Source organism: Pinus tabuliformis, chromosome 5_1 (assembly GCF_031772625.1).
Source record: "Pinus tabuliformis cultivar Carrire ecotype Pingquan chromosome 5_1, CPIR1, whole genome shotgun sequence".
NCBI classification, from domain to species: Eukaryota; Viridiplantae; Streptophyta; class Pinopsida; order Pinales; family Pinaceae; genus Pinus; species Pinus tabuliformis.
Window position 1 is genome coordinate 840,737,740 of NC_142305.1, and position 13,956 is coordinate 840,751,695.

Here is a 13,956-nt window from a genome sequence, read left to right on the forward strand (position 1 = left end):
CAGATGCTCAGTGGAGCAGCTGACGTGATCCAGAATTAGCTTGTTTTTGAGTGTTTTCAGGTGGAGAACTGATTTTCAGTGCTGTGGTTTGCTGACCTTGTTCCTCTAGGGGTAGAAACAACATGTTTAGGGACTTTGGATCCCTTAGATTATCGACATTTCATGCTTCATGTTGTAAGGCACAAAAATGTCTATAACACCCCGCATGACAGATAGAGAGGAGCGAAGATCCACCTACTACACATCAACACAGAAGAGCTGCCACGGTCAACTTCCATCTCAAGCGAGCGAGGCACCAGCGAGATCGAGGGTTCACCTTTCTCTTGGATGGCTAGATGCAAGTGCATGGTACCAGTGGACTACTCTTTTGAGTAGATCTTATTATTTGTGTTCTTCTCATGTTTCGGGGACGAAACATGTTAAGGGGGGTGGAATGTTATATACCTAGGGGGGATAACATGGGGTACAAAGGGAGGTACCCAAGGGAATAATATAATAATGGGATGGGCCGTAGTAATAAATAAGGTGGTTAACCCATATCATGTAAGGGACCACAAGTAGTTAGTAATAATGTAATGGGCCCATGGTATTAGATAGATGGTATTGAGGGAACCATGGTAATGACCCATGGTATTATATGTATGAGGCCTATAAAGAGGCTAGAGACTCCACAATGAGGGATGTGAAGGATTATTGTATGAATAGGCATATGGCTTGTGGAGTGTTCTCCTTCCTTAAGGAGTGAATATATGGTGTTGCCCTACCTTAAGGGTTTGATCAATAAAGTGAATCATTTCTATCTATATTCAGATCTTGTTATTTCTTGGGTTTATTTGCATTGTCTTATATTTTCATATCAGATCTATAACAAGGGGGGATCCAAGAAGGTATGGAGGTGACTTGGTTGGGGTAGTAGTATGCTTGAGATGTCCCTTGCATCCCCTGCTGATATGGTCTAGGTCCATGTAGCCTCCTTTGGTTTATGTAATAGATCTATTCAGTGACTCCTTCAGCCCCTTGGTATACAGCTTTAAGTCTAGGCAAGGAAGGGCACTTTTCTGTAGAATGATTTTCTTCATAGATTAAACAAACTTCTATAGAGTTCAATGGGAATTCGTTCCTAGGATGCCTCTTGGTGCATCTAGGGGAAAAAATGGCTAAAGCCCTCTCTGCTTCCTCTTGTTTTCTTTTGATATGTAAGGTATCCATTTGCATGGAAAGAGTCTACAACATCTCACTCTTGAAGTCTTCCGGCATGCTTCCAATTTCCCCTTTAATGGATGAATTGGAAGAAGAGGTACTGGCTATGGGTTGACTCCCCCTACCTTTCTTTCTGGCTGCTCTAGAATAGTTTCTAAAAATAGTCTTTATGTCCTCATAGGATAGTTGGTAAATGTCTCCCCCAACCAGTAGATGGAGAGTGTCTAGAAGGTCTTCTCAGATTCCCCTGAGAAGGACCAACTTCAGAGATTCAGGGTCAAGAGTACACCTGACACTTTTGTAATTAAGTCGGAACCTCTCTTCATAGTCTTCCAGGGACTTATCACTTCCCATGGTCAGTCGGAAGATTTATTCTTTAGTATATTTTGACCTACAATAGTCTTGATACTTGTCGTTAAAGGCTTGCTGCATCTGAGCACAAGTTGTGATTCTATTGCCAGGTAATCCCATGAACCAGTGCAATGTTGCATCCTTGAGAGTAGAAGGGAACAATTTTAGCTTTTGCTCATCTTTTGCATAGTCATAAGTTCGACAAATGACAGTAAACTCGAACAAGAAGGTGTCAGGATCTTCTGTAGTTAGACCATGGAAATGAGATAGGGTTGAAGGGCTTATATTCTTCATTTTGGTGTCCCCATTGGTCTCCCAAATGGGAAAGGTACCCACTATTCTCTATCCATTTCCCCTAGCATTTCTGCTTTCAGCCATTGGCTCCAGAGGAATATTTTCTTCTTCTTCTTCCCCTAGAGGTTCTTCAAATATCTATAGTTGTTCACCTAAGGGTTCTTTTTTATTGCAGCCACCGAAGAAGAGAGAAGGTTGGCCATGTGAAGCAGTGGGGGTGTTGGGCAGAAATTTTCTTGAGTTATCTCTATTCCTACGAGGCATGAAAGGAAATATTTTTGGTTTTTTTTTTCTTTTATTTTTCCCCACACTGATAGTACCTGTATAAACTATGATTGTGATAGAACAAAACAAATTGCAACTAGCTGAAATGAACTTCTTGAATGGAAATTTGCAGAATTGAAAAGGAAAGTAAGGAAATGAAAAACTGAAAGAAAGGAAATGACTAGTCTACTTTTGCCAAAATGGAATTTGCAGAATTGAAAGGGAAAGCAAGGAAATGCAGAACTAAAAGAAAGGAAATGACTAGTCTACTTTCTTTGAAATAAACTATTAGTAGAATGTTGCAAGAAGAAATAGAAGAAAGCAGTAATCACAGAATACTCTAACGCTTCCCTGGCAAATGGCGCCAAAAATTGGTGAGCGACAGTATTGCAGCAAGAATGTTGCAACTCTTGGGCTACCAACTTTACTTTTATCAACCCGATAGTTCGTAACAAACTTGGAAGCGCCGGTGCTGTATGCACAAGTACTAGTTCTCACTGTAGGTTGTCACTTGGTCAGCCGGCGCAAGATCACTAGGAGCTCAAGCCAACTTCTATAGATCTCAAAAGAAGCTCTATATGTGATTAAATAAAGAAATATTACTCCACAGAAGCTATTCTAATTGAAGAAAGGGAAAAGACTGTAATGTAAAGCAAGACCTAGTAAACCCTAATTAGCAAGCTAATTCTACTTTTGCCAAAAACACTATGAAAATTGTGAAAGAAATTCCATTACCTACTCAATAAAGTAAACAACAACTAACCATGCTATTTTTGGAAATAAATAAGCAAAAAAGATATTTTTGGATTTTTATGTGTTTTTATGTGAATTTGACATGCATCTAATTTATTGTGTGTGAGTGTGGCATCGAACAGGTGGTGTTAAAGGGCGGTTTTGGAGCTTGGGAGGATGTAACATGGTGTGTATGGGTCCTAAGAGGTCTTATGTGGCCTTCTGGAGGCTTTTCGCAAACTTGACCTTCCAAATAAAGCCTACAGGAAAAACTACAAGAGGACACAAGGAAACTACAGGAGGAAAACAGGGAAACTACAGGAGGCCTATAGGAGGAGGCCGAGAGAAATTTCCACTATTTTGAGGGTGTGAGAGTGGGTGGAAAAGGTGGATGAAGGTTGGAATGAGTTGTTAGGGTGCCTAAGGTCTATCATGAATCACCAAGAGAGAGAAATATGATAGGGTTTGCTCAAGGAGAGAGGAAGAAGTTCTATGGGAAAAAAGTGAAGGAAACTAGGGTAGAATTGAGGTGAGGTTTAGGAGACCTATAGAGCATGGATCAGATGGAGGATGTAATTGATGATAATCTGGCCTGCTGCTAGCAGAGATCTGCTATAAAGGAACTGACAGTCAACCAAGAAAATCAAGCAACAAATGAAATGAGTACATTTAGGAAAAACAGAGTTTTGCATTAAAATGGTCTAAACTATGATCTATGAAAGGAAGTGTTGAGAAATGTTGTAGGAAAGGAAAGCATGAAAGAGGAATATTGAAAATTAGGAAATGAACATGATAAAGGAGATCTGAAGCAAAGCAAAACTGGACTATTAACCTACTAAAGAGCTGCAAACACTAGAAGTCCTATGAAATGAGGAAAATCTGTGTTTTTGGGGTAGCAAGAGAGTCTTTGCCTCAAATAATGGTCCCAGAGGGAGGAAGAGAGTTCAAGGCACTATTTCTAGCCTTTTGAATATTTTCTAATCATCGCTTAACCTGCTACAAAAAGAACAAATGGAAGAAAACTACTAAATCATCAAAAGCAACCTATTCTTAACCATAAAAGAAAAATACATCTAACTGCAAATTAATCTACAACCTGAGGTAAAGCATACAAATACAAGTAAAGAGAAGCTTGGCTACTTGGACTGGGCTTTAGCCCTCTGAGGTAACTCAGTGCTAGGTCAAAAAGGATTCCATCTTCGTTATCAAAAAGTAGCAAGATTACATGAAACTGTCACAAAATAATAAGCTCGAAATTTGAGCAGAGTTTACTTAAGCAAAAATTTGACCCTAGTGAGGCCCTAGGCCTCTCTACTTATACATCTAAAGCTACAAACAACTTCATTAAAGTTAGGGAGGCTTGGCTCCCAAAACTCGAGATAACTATTAGTCATTGTCCACTTGCTCAGCTGCCTCCTAGTGCATGATTCGGCTACTTGTACTCCGAGTTGAATGAAGGGGAATTTGAAGTGAGGAGTAATAAATGAGGGGGATTCCCTCCTATAGGTCCTCTCCTCTGTCTACTTAGAGTTATTGCTGCCATTTGACCATTGAATCCTTGACTTTGTCCTCAAAATCCATCAATAATATGCATTAAATACATGTTAGACCACATGGTATCATAACTAACTCAACTCACTCTATAAGCATAAATATAATCAGAAAATCATACAATAAGCCAAGAGAATGGTTGATTTGATTAGGTTAGGAGGTAAAATGAGCCCATATAATTACCCATTTATGAGGCTCATCATCTGGCCAATCCCGAATGACTTATATCTTCGATGGGTCCACATGTACACCCTTCTCATCAATGATGTATCCTAAGTATTGAACCTGGGTTAGGCCAAAGGTTCATTTCTCCAAGTTAGCACATAGCTTGGGTTGTCACAGGGTTTGAAAGACCTATCGAATATGGTGGAGGTGCTCTTCCCAACTCTGGCTGAAGATCAAGATGTCACCTAAATACACCACCATGAATGCATTAGTGAAGGGTTGCAAGATGTCGTCCATAAGTCTCATGAATGTTTCAGGGGTGTTCATCAATCCGAATGACATGACCAAACATTATTTTAATGGTGCTAGACTCGCCAAAATTCATGGGATCTCCCTAGTATGAAGTCCCAACTAGACCTCACACTGTTTCGTGTAGGAGCCCCATCTAGTACGATGGATTGGCTGCCATTATCTTAAATGTTTACCTTATCTCTTGCTTGTCAGCACATGAGAGTGGTCTCCCTTGTCTTTGAGCATCAAGGTTTGCATGCCTAGTGAGTGCTAGTGTTACTTGTGTCAAGGTTCTTTCACCGTAGAGGGAGAGTGTGGAAGTGAGTCTCTAGTTGAAAGGGAAGAGTCCCAACTCCGTCAGAGAAACACAACTCAATAGGACATGTGCAGCTTCTGGTAAAAGTAGTTCGCATGAATGCAGCAGTCACAAACACACAATGAACGAATAACACACACAACACCTAGTGGAATAGTCCATGCGAGTGCACCGGTCATTATAACATGTTTATGGAAATGGTTATATCTAGTGTCTAGTGAGGTATCCCACAAGAGAAAGACAACATTAATAACTTATACAAAACATTTTCATAAGAATATGTATTAGAACAACTGAAATAGTTCAATTGTCTTAACACAGGTTAAAGCAACATGCATTACAAGTGTTCAAAGAATAGTATTAGAAACAATTACAGTATATGTGTGAAAATGTGATGGCCTGTTAATAGGCTTTTGAATTAAGCGAAGTTCCAAGACACATCAGTAAACAATGCATCACTAACACCGTATGCAGGGCATTGGAGCCACTACTCGCTCCTCAAAGAAAATATTACAGACTCTCAAGGCTATGTGGGGGGAACCAAGCTGAAAAGTATTTTGCATGTACAAATGAGGGGTATTTATAGCCAAGGGTGAAACTGACCCTTGTGACTTTTAAACTTCCCTCATGACTATTTGACTTACATGACTCTTCAACTTTACATGTGGGTCTCTTGAACTTCCATGTTACATTACATTGATTACAATAGTATGGCCCACGGTAGTGATGTGGCCGAGATGACTCATGACATGACTCGACACGACAGTGCTGGTATGCTCATGCTGATGGTGGTGTCCATGTCAAGCTGCAATGCTATTGAGTGATGGATGTGCTCTTGGTGTATCATAGCTTCATCTCTGCATGGAAAGGTGTGCAAAGTATTTGATGGTCTTGGTGTTCGCTTGATTTTTGCATGTGCATGTTCCTCCTTCACTTGTACTTTGGCATGCTTCACATGTTCATCCGTTTGTGAAAAAATCTCCTCGCATGAATCATCCATTTGCCAAAAACTCTCCTCGCATGCATCGTCCTTTCGTGAAAAAATCTCCTTGTATGCATCATCCGTTTGCGAACGAATCTCCTCGCATGCATTGTTTGTTCGTCCATTCATGAATAAATCTTCTCGCATGTGCTCTCCTTATTCATCCTGTTCATCATCACGTCATGTCTCATCCATGTACCTGTATCTACAATCACTCATGATGAGAAGACATCAAATCCATAAATATCCTAGTCTACCATAATGCATTATCATTCGCTTTTGGATGTAGGTGACGAGGAGAGAGGATAAGGCTATGAAACTGTGCAAGACATATTTCAAGTTGGGATGCGATCTCCGGGCACTATTGGTTGAAATTGTGCAGAATTCACTGGAAGACTGAGAAGACAATATAGATAAACAACGTTTTTTTGTAGGATCTAGCTCTACTGGAGGGAAAATTTGTGCAATTTTTTGAGCGAAGCAGTGAAGGCACCAGAAGGGCTTCGTAGCAAAAACTGTGCAATTCCTCTGGGGAGCTGGCAATGGGGTGCAAGAGGCTTGTTGGGAAAAAACGCGCATTTTTTCAGGGGGCTAGTGGTGGGCTGTGAGAGTGCTGTGGGAAAAAACTTTGTAATTAATAGGAGGCTAGCCTGCTAAACATCCCATTGTAGTTTCTGAGTTGAGTGGGATGCTGGGCAGCTGAGGTGGCTGCTCATGAAAACTACACTATTTTTCAAGTGAGCGGCATACCAACTACCTAGGTGACTGGCTGGAAAAATTACGCAATGTTTTGAGGGAGATAGGGACGGATAGTGGGTGTCTATCTGGGATGTCTGCACAATTTCTTCAATAAGCGGAGCAGACAAGCTCTGAAAATTTTGCGCACTTTTTTGGGGGAGTGAGTCTCGGGGTCACTACCTGGTCAGACTCTCTAGTTGACCAACTAGAGGGTTGGTTGATTCTCTTGTGGGTAATGTAGATTGAGATGGCTTGCTGAGAAACTTTTGCGATGTTCTGGGTGACAGTTGGTTTGGTCAATTCCAAGATTGCGTAGTGCAGGCTACCTGGGAGGCAACCTCAAGCTCTGCATAATTCTAGGTAGTAGTACATGTCCACTAAGGGTTAAAACTGCACAATGCAACTCAACGAGGGTTCAACTATTGCAGGGTGATCTGGTCGTCAGAACCTCAGCAAAATGATTGTGTGTGAGCGAGTGAAAATGTGCATACGCGACCTTGCGAACACACACTCAACATGACTCGACGACAAGATGCCTCAAACCATCAAGACAACATACTCAGTGTGACTGACTGACAGTGCGAGCGACAAGCACAACACTTGTGATAGATCGTTGAATGAACACGATGACACTTGCATGACAGTGCATACAACATTGTGTGTGAGTGATATAGATGTGTACATGGCTCTCAAACACAACCTTCAACATCACCAAATGAGGTCACAAGCATGAAATAACAATCAACATTTGGAAGCCGTAAGTTGGTCAAACAAGTAAAAAAGAAGTAATACATGTAGAAGAAACACATGAGATGACTTTTGATTTTTGCGCACATGCATGTTACTGAGGACAGGATGATATGACAATGACAAGCAGTCCTACAAACTCAACTAAGAGGTGTACTTCAGAAGATGTTCTTTACTTACCATACTTACCCTCAAGATGATCATGCATCTGATGGAGTTTGCATGCGGTCTTGATATTTTCCATTACTCTGTTCCTTGGTCCTTGTCCTCAACTCCTTGGAAGAGATTTCAGCATGTCAACTTTTCCTACAGTCACTGAGAGGTAGATCTGCGCAATTTCAACTGATAGTGACTGCTACTGGAATAAGGTCTTGGGAGGCCTGTCTGTGTAGTTATTGCATGCAAGACCGACAAGACAACTTGGAAAACACTATGGAGTTTTGAGGCTCAAAGCATTGCTGAGGGACATGGGTCCTGGGAGGACACCTCTGCGCAATTTCTGAGTGCAGTGCAGTTGGACTTCTCTGCGCATTTCTAGAGAGCAGTGCTAGATGGGGTCTTTGTGGGCTGCGGGGTTTCACTAGGCAAGGGAGGTTTGTGTCTTTGTGTACTGTGGGGTTTTAGAAGGAAAGGTAGGAAGCTTGATGGTTGCAGAAGCAAAGTGCACAGTTCAGGGAGGCTAGATGAGGCTAGGTTGCTCATGAAAATGGCTAAGTGTGAGATGAGTGAAACATAGGTAAACATGACAGGACTTTACTGTGATCATACACGGACACTTATTGACACAACGTAGACCATCTAGAATGCATAATACATACTTTTCTTGATGCAACAAGCTTCATGACAAGAGTGCGTGAGGTGAGTATGAAACATGTCTATGTGATGACAACCACTCATATGTACACAATTCCCTTAAAGAAAGACAACATTCCCTTTGCATGACAAACAAAAACACATATATCCGAAAATGACACATGCTACATAAAAATGAGAATGCGGACAACTCTTAGCATCAAGCAGGGGAGCTTGAAATCATTAGCTTACCAATAAGTGACCAAGGATAATCGATCACAGGATCCAAGGTAGGCTCTAAAATTTGCATGTGAGCCAAAATTTCGGAGGGTGGTTATAGTCGCTACAACACTTGGTGACACACTGGTAGAACTCCGGCTCCCTGTACAGACCTTGTTTCATGAAAAGTGAGTCTAACCTTCCAGAAGTATTGTTTGATTCTTTAATAATCACAGTTTCCACACTAGCTTGGTTGAAAGATGTAGCACTTGCCATGCTCTTGATCAGTCAACACACATTCCAAGCCAAGTCAACTCAGTTTTTTGATTGGGGATGAGGGGTATATTGGTGCACAAGTAATAAGACAGTCAAAGTTTAAGTGTCATCTCTGGTGTTGCTTCACTGCTTGCCTGACGGAGTCACGCAGGAACACAAGCATCGCTCCGCTGTGAGTAAGCCTGGTTAGTACCCCGGTAGAGTTACTTGAATCACCTCTCTACACAGAAATCCTTTCTCTTATTTCACCTTATTAATTTTTTAAAAATTTTCATATTTTCTTATCTTCATTTTTCATTTTTCAATGAACTATTTGCAGGCACTTATTTATTTCAGAGGCAGAAGAGGGATCCCAACTTATTGAGAGCAGAAGAGGTTGTTCCTTCAGAGAAGTATGTTATGTATGCCTTTGACATACTTGTTAGGGTTTTCCCCCTCACCTTACTCTACTTGACTGAGCTGACAAGGGTTAACCCAAAACAACCGACTAGAGTAGGTGGTCCTAGTTAGAGTGCAAGCGTTGTGTTTTCACCAAGACTCACTTTGAATAGAACATATTTTCTATCAAGGCATCATTGACTAAAGACAACATGTTTTTCATAAAGAGAGAGGACAACAGATAACCATATGTTTATAGTTGTATAAGTCCTCTTAGATTCACTCGGCTTGTCTCAAGAGCCAAACACGGTTTCATGAGAGGCTAACCTATGGGCATAAGTAAGAAAAAAATTAAAAAGAAAAAAGTAGAATTAAAGCAAGAGAAAAACAAGTAAGGAAAGAAAGCAAACCAAACCAATCAAGCAAGCAAGCAAACATGCAAACTAGAAGGCAAGGCAAAGAAAATCAAAGAAGAAAAGACTGTGTTAGCCTCCTATACCAATAGGTTTTCATTTCTCATGATTGACAGTGGAAGTGCCAAAAAATGTTCATCCTCCATGGTACTAAGGTTCCATTTTTGTGAAAGAAATAGACAGTTAAAAAATGTAAAGAGGGTATGCCTTAAAAGAATAATCAAAAGGCAAGAAAATGAACTGGTCAAAGAAAAAATAAATGAAATGAACCCCAAATAAAGACCATGAAAGTGGCTAATCAAAAATGTCACTGCTACTTTGATGGGTGGTCCAACAGCTCAAGCTGGGCCATACCATGTTTTAAATTGCATGTTTTAGACTAGAAAGGAAGTACCTGCTCAAACAGTTCAAGCTTGACAGATGACTAGGTGGATAGAGAAAGGAAGGAGCCCAACTGCTTAATCTGGGCCCTTAGAAGTCATAAGGGTAGACTTAGATAGGAGGACAGCAAAAAGAAAAGAGAATTATCAGGGTTTGCAAGGCTAAGTGCACCCTTCCAAAGGAAGAAAGAATGTTAGGCATATTAGGCAGGGTAGGCAGTTGAAGGTTGCAGAAAACAAGATCTAAGCATATGACATGAGAAAAAACACATATGATGTCACCAGCAGGAGAAAGGCAAGAGCAATGGCCTATTTGGAAAACTACCAAACCATCACTAACTTCCCTCATCCCCTTCAAAGGTTTCTTGCTAACATCCCCTTGAGCACTGTAGGATCTGCCTAAACAGTCCTCCTTACATTTCTCATTTGTAAATTTCATGTCAAGTTGTGACCTCTCTTTCTGAAAAGAAGCCACATTTCCTGTGTAAAATCATTCTTCACTCCCATCTGCTTCTAAATCTAAGTTTACTCATTAAAATTAGCTCTCTATCACTCTCTCACATCCCCAATTCATATTAATTTCTAATTTTACTATATAAATCCCTAAGTGTGACCCCTCCCCCTACTATTATAGCATTCTATGCAACAAACCCAGAAAAATATATAAATATCCCCCCCTTTAGCATTATAGCTAATTAGCATTTTCATGGGAGACATTAGTCCATCAGGGACTATAGTCAACCCTTACTTGGGAATTACTCTAACCCCTGGTTCGATTAATAGCCTACACTAAACCCTCACCTACCCTTTTCCGGAAAAAACACTATGAAAAACCCCCTCGCACTTAAACCTAATGTTAAATGTTGTTCGACCCCGACACATTAACCCTTATCCGCTTTAAAACCCATTAAACCCTCCTAACCCAAAGTTCTAAACCCGCAGTATTTAAATGTTATTTTATTGTTTGGCGGGTCCCCACCCAAACTTGCACGCTGGGTCGGGGCGCCCACCAGCCGTCGATCTTCCCCTGCCCCCAATCCAATGGTGGGCGGTCATTCTCCATTGTGGACCTGCCGCGGTTTAGTGTCCGGGGAGCGGGTGGTTTTGCTCCCGTACGCTAGACGCGTGGCAGCCACCGGGGTTGTTCGGAGCCCCTCTCCCCATTACCGCCTTTCCCCAATAGCGGTGCGGGGAACCCGGAAACCACCCTCCCGCAATCCGCCTCCCCTGTCGTGTCAGTCCCGCGTCATGACGACGTCATACCCAAAGCCCCCGCCACCGCGCCACGTCGCCCTCCACGCCATCTTGCTGCCCCCGCATCCCTCCACCGTGTCCTGCCACGCTGGCCTCCAACTCAGCACCCACGTCATCATCCATACCCGGGCCCCGCCGATGACGTCATGCTGATGTCATCGACGGAAAAGCACCAAAAGCCCATATATGACGAATTTGTCATTATAAACGCGCAATTGAACCATTTTGTGTCATTTTCGCCGGAAAGAGAGGGAGCCGTTTTACTCGTTCAGTCCAAAAAATTGCCTCCACGCTGCGAATTCAAAGTTTGGGACGCCGCCGCTCACCAATTCAGCTGCATTCTTCATCCATTGCTCAACCCGGCAGCTCTCGGCGCTAATTATCCAGGTATTTGCCGAAATTAACCTGTTTTACCTGTGTTCTTACCATTTCTCTGCAAAGTTCTCCACTGATTACCTGGTAAATCCTAAATTAAATACTGTCATTCAGTAAATGCTGGCCCAAAATAATCCAAATTGTCCCCTTGTCCAAAATTCACTGTTGAACGATCATTTTCATCCTTAATTTGCAATTTACCCTCCAATTGCCCGGCATTGTTCCCTTTTGCCGAGCATATAATTGAAGAACTGCATTTCACCAGCTTATAGTCCTGCCCCCCCTCTGCAATTCATCCTCACTGTTCATAATCCTTGTGAATTTACCACAGCAAAGTAGAGGCAAGTCTGTTTAATCTGCTCACTCCTCTTTGAAGATATATTTGGCATCACCTGCATTCAGTCTGCCACCTGACTTCTAAAAAGATTTACAAGCTATTACATTCACATTGTTACATTCAGAAACTGCATTCCAAAGACAGCACCTAAAGGCTATACAATGGCTGCACCCACAGCTCTCAGTGTTGCCCCCATGAATCCACCTAACAAAGAGCTTGAGGCCATGCCTCTTGTTGACAGAGATTACCTCATCCAAGACCTTGTGGGTGACAGGAACCATTTACAGACCTTCCGGGAATTGAGGGACAACTATTTGAGCAACAATGACACATATGGGATATGGGAATCCAATCTGCCTCACTATTTTCTCCCATCTGTTAACATTTTTCCAGAAATCATCCGCTTATGTGCTGAGAATTATGATCCAAATCACAGAGCTGTCAAGTCTCCATCTGGGAGCATACTCTTTCACATCAATGCTAACTCCATCAACCAGATGCTCAACTTCAAACAAACTCAGCTGCTGTATCCCTTCTCCATGAACTATCTACTGGATACAGGTGCCAAGCTTTCCACTGCTGACATTGAGAAGATCACCAAGACATTTATGAGAGCTGACCGCCAGCCCACAGGGCCACCTCCTTTCTTGCATGTCCATTTTACTGATGTAGGCGAACTTCTGGTTGACATGATTTCCTATGTGTTGGGCTATAAAACCAGTGAGCATGTTGATGAGACAATGCTGGTGTTATTAGCTGCTTACAGCCCAGGCCAACCTCCTGCTTACAAATATAACTTTGCTAAATTCATAGCCAACAAGATACATGACCAACTCTTCAAAGTGGACAGGGAGGGTATATTCAAATATTCATCATATATCTACCACTTGTTCATGTATTATCAATCCGAGGCCTTTCAATGCCCTGTCAAGAAGCTGGATTCTAGGGGAGAAAGAAGGTCTATCATCTTTTGGTCATCAGTTTTCCACCAAGTCCGGGATTCACCATATTCATACTGTGAATTTATTGACCAATTTGTCTACCTGGTCTCTTGCCTATTGATGAGATCCCCTCCTCCCAGAGTGTCATTTGAAATCCAAAAAACTCTGCAGCTGTCCAAAAATTATAAAATAGGTGATTGGTACCTATACCAAAATCATACAGTCATCAGAATTTATGGCTGCGAGCTCTGTTCATATAGGCTCCCAAGATATGTACCAATGAGACTGTTCGCCTTGGAGTACTATAGGCAGCTGATTAACTCTGACCTCACCCACTTTCATAGTGCCAAGAAGAAAGCCCACCTCAAGTTCAAACACCACCTGGGCCCCTTTATCATGAACAAAAAAGAGGGATGGCAAGAGGCTGAGCAAATCCTCAGAGATAAATACAAGCTATCAAGAAGCTTCTGGTGGGTCCCTTATGACCCTGAAGGCTTCATCAGTGCTAGAAGAGTCAAGTACAGACTGCTAGGCTATGAGCACTGTAAAATTCCACAAATTGAGCAGTATGCCAATCAACAAGAATGGTTGCAAGACACATTAGTTGAGGAACTAACTCAAGAAGAAACAATGCAAAGAAATGTCAAGGATTTGGAAAAAACTCTTGACTTAGATTCTGTGCAGCAGGTAATTTTCAAGCAGCCGCATCCGGTTGGAGAAGGAACCTCAACTACTACAACTGCACCAGCCACCCAGGCGCCATCTACAGCAGCATCAAGCACAGATAAGGGCAAAGGAATAATGGGTGCTGAAGAAGAGATAGTAAAAGAAAAGGCTGCCTCCTCAATTGGGCAACAACAAGAGCAAACCCCTCCACCACAAACAGAACCACCAACAATGCCTGCATTGCAGACCCCTGCACATGAGGAGAGGGGAAAGAAACGGGACAGAGAAGAGTCC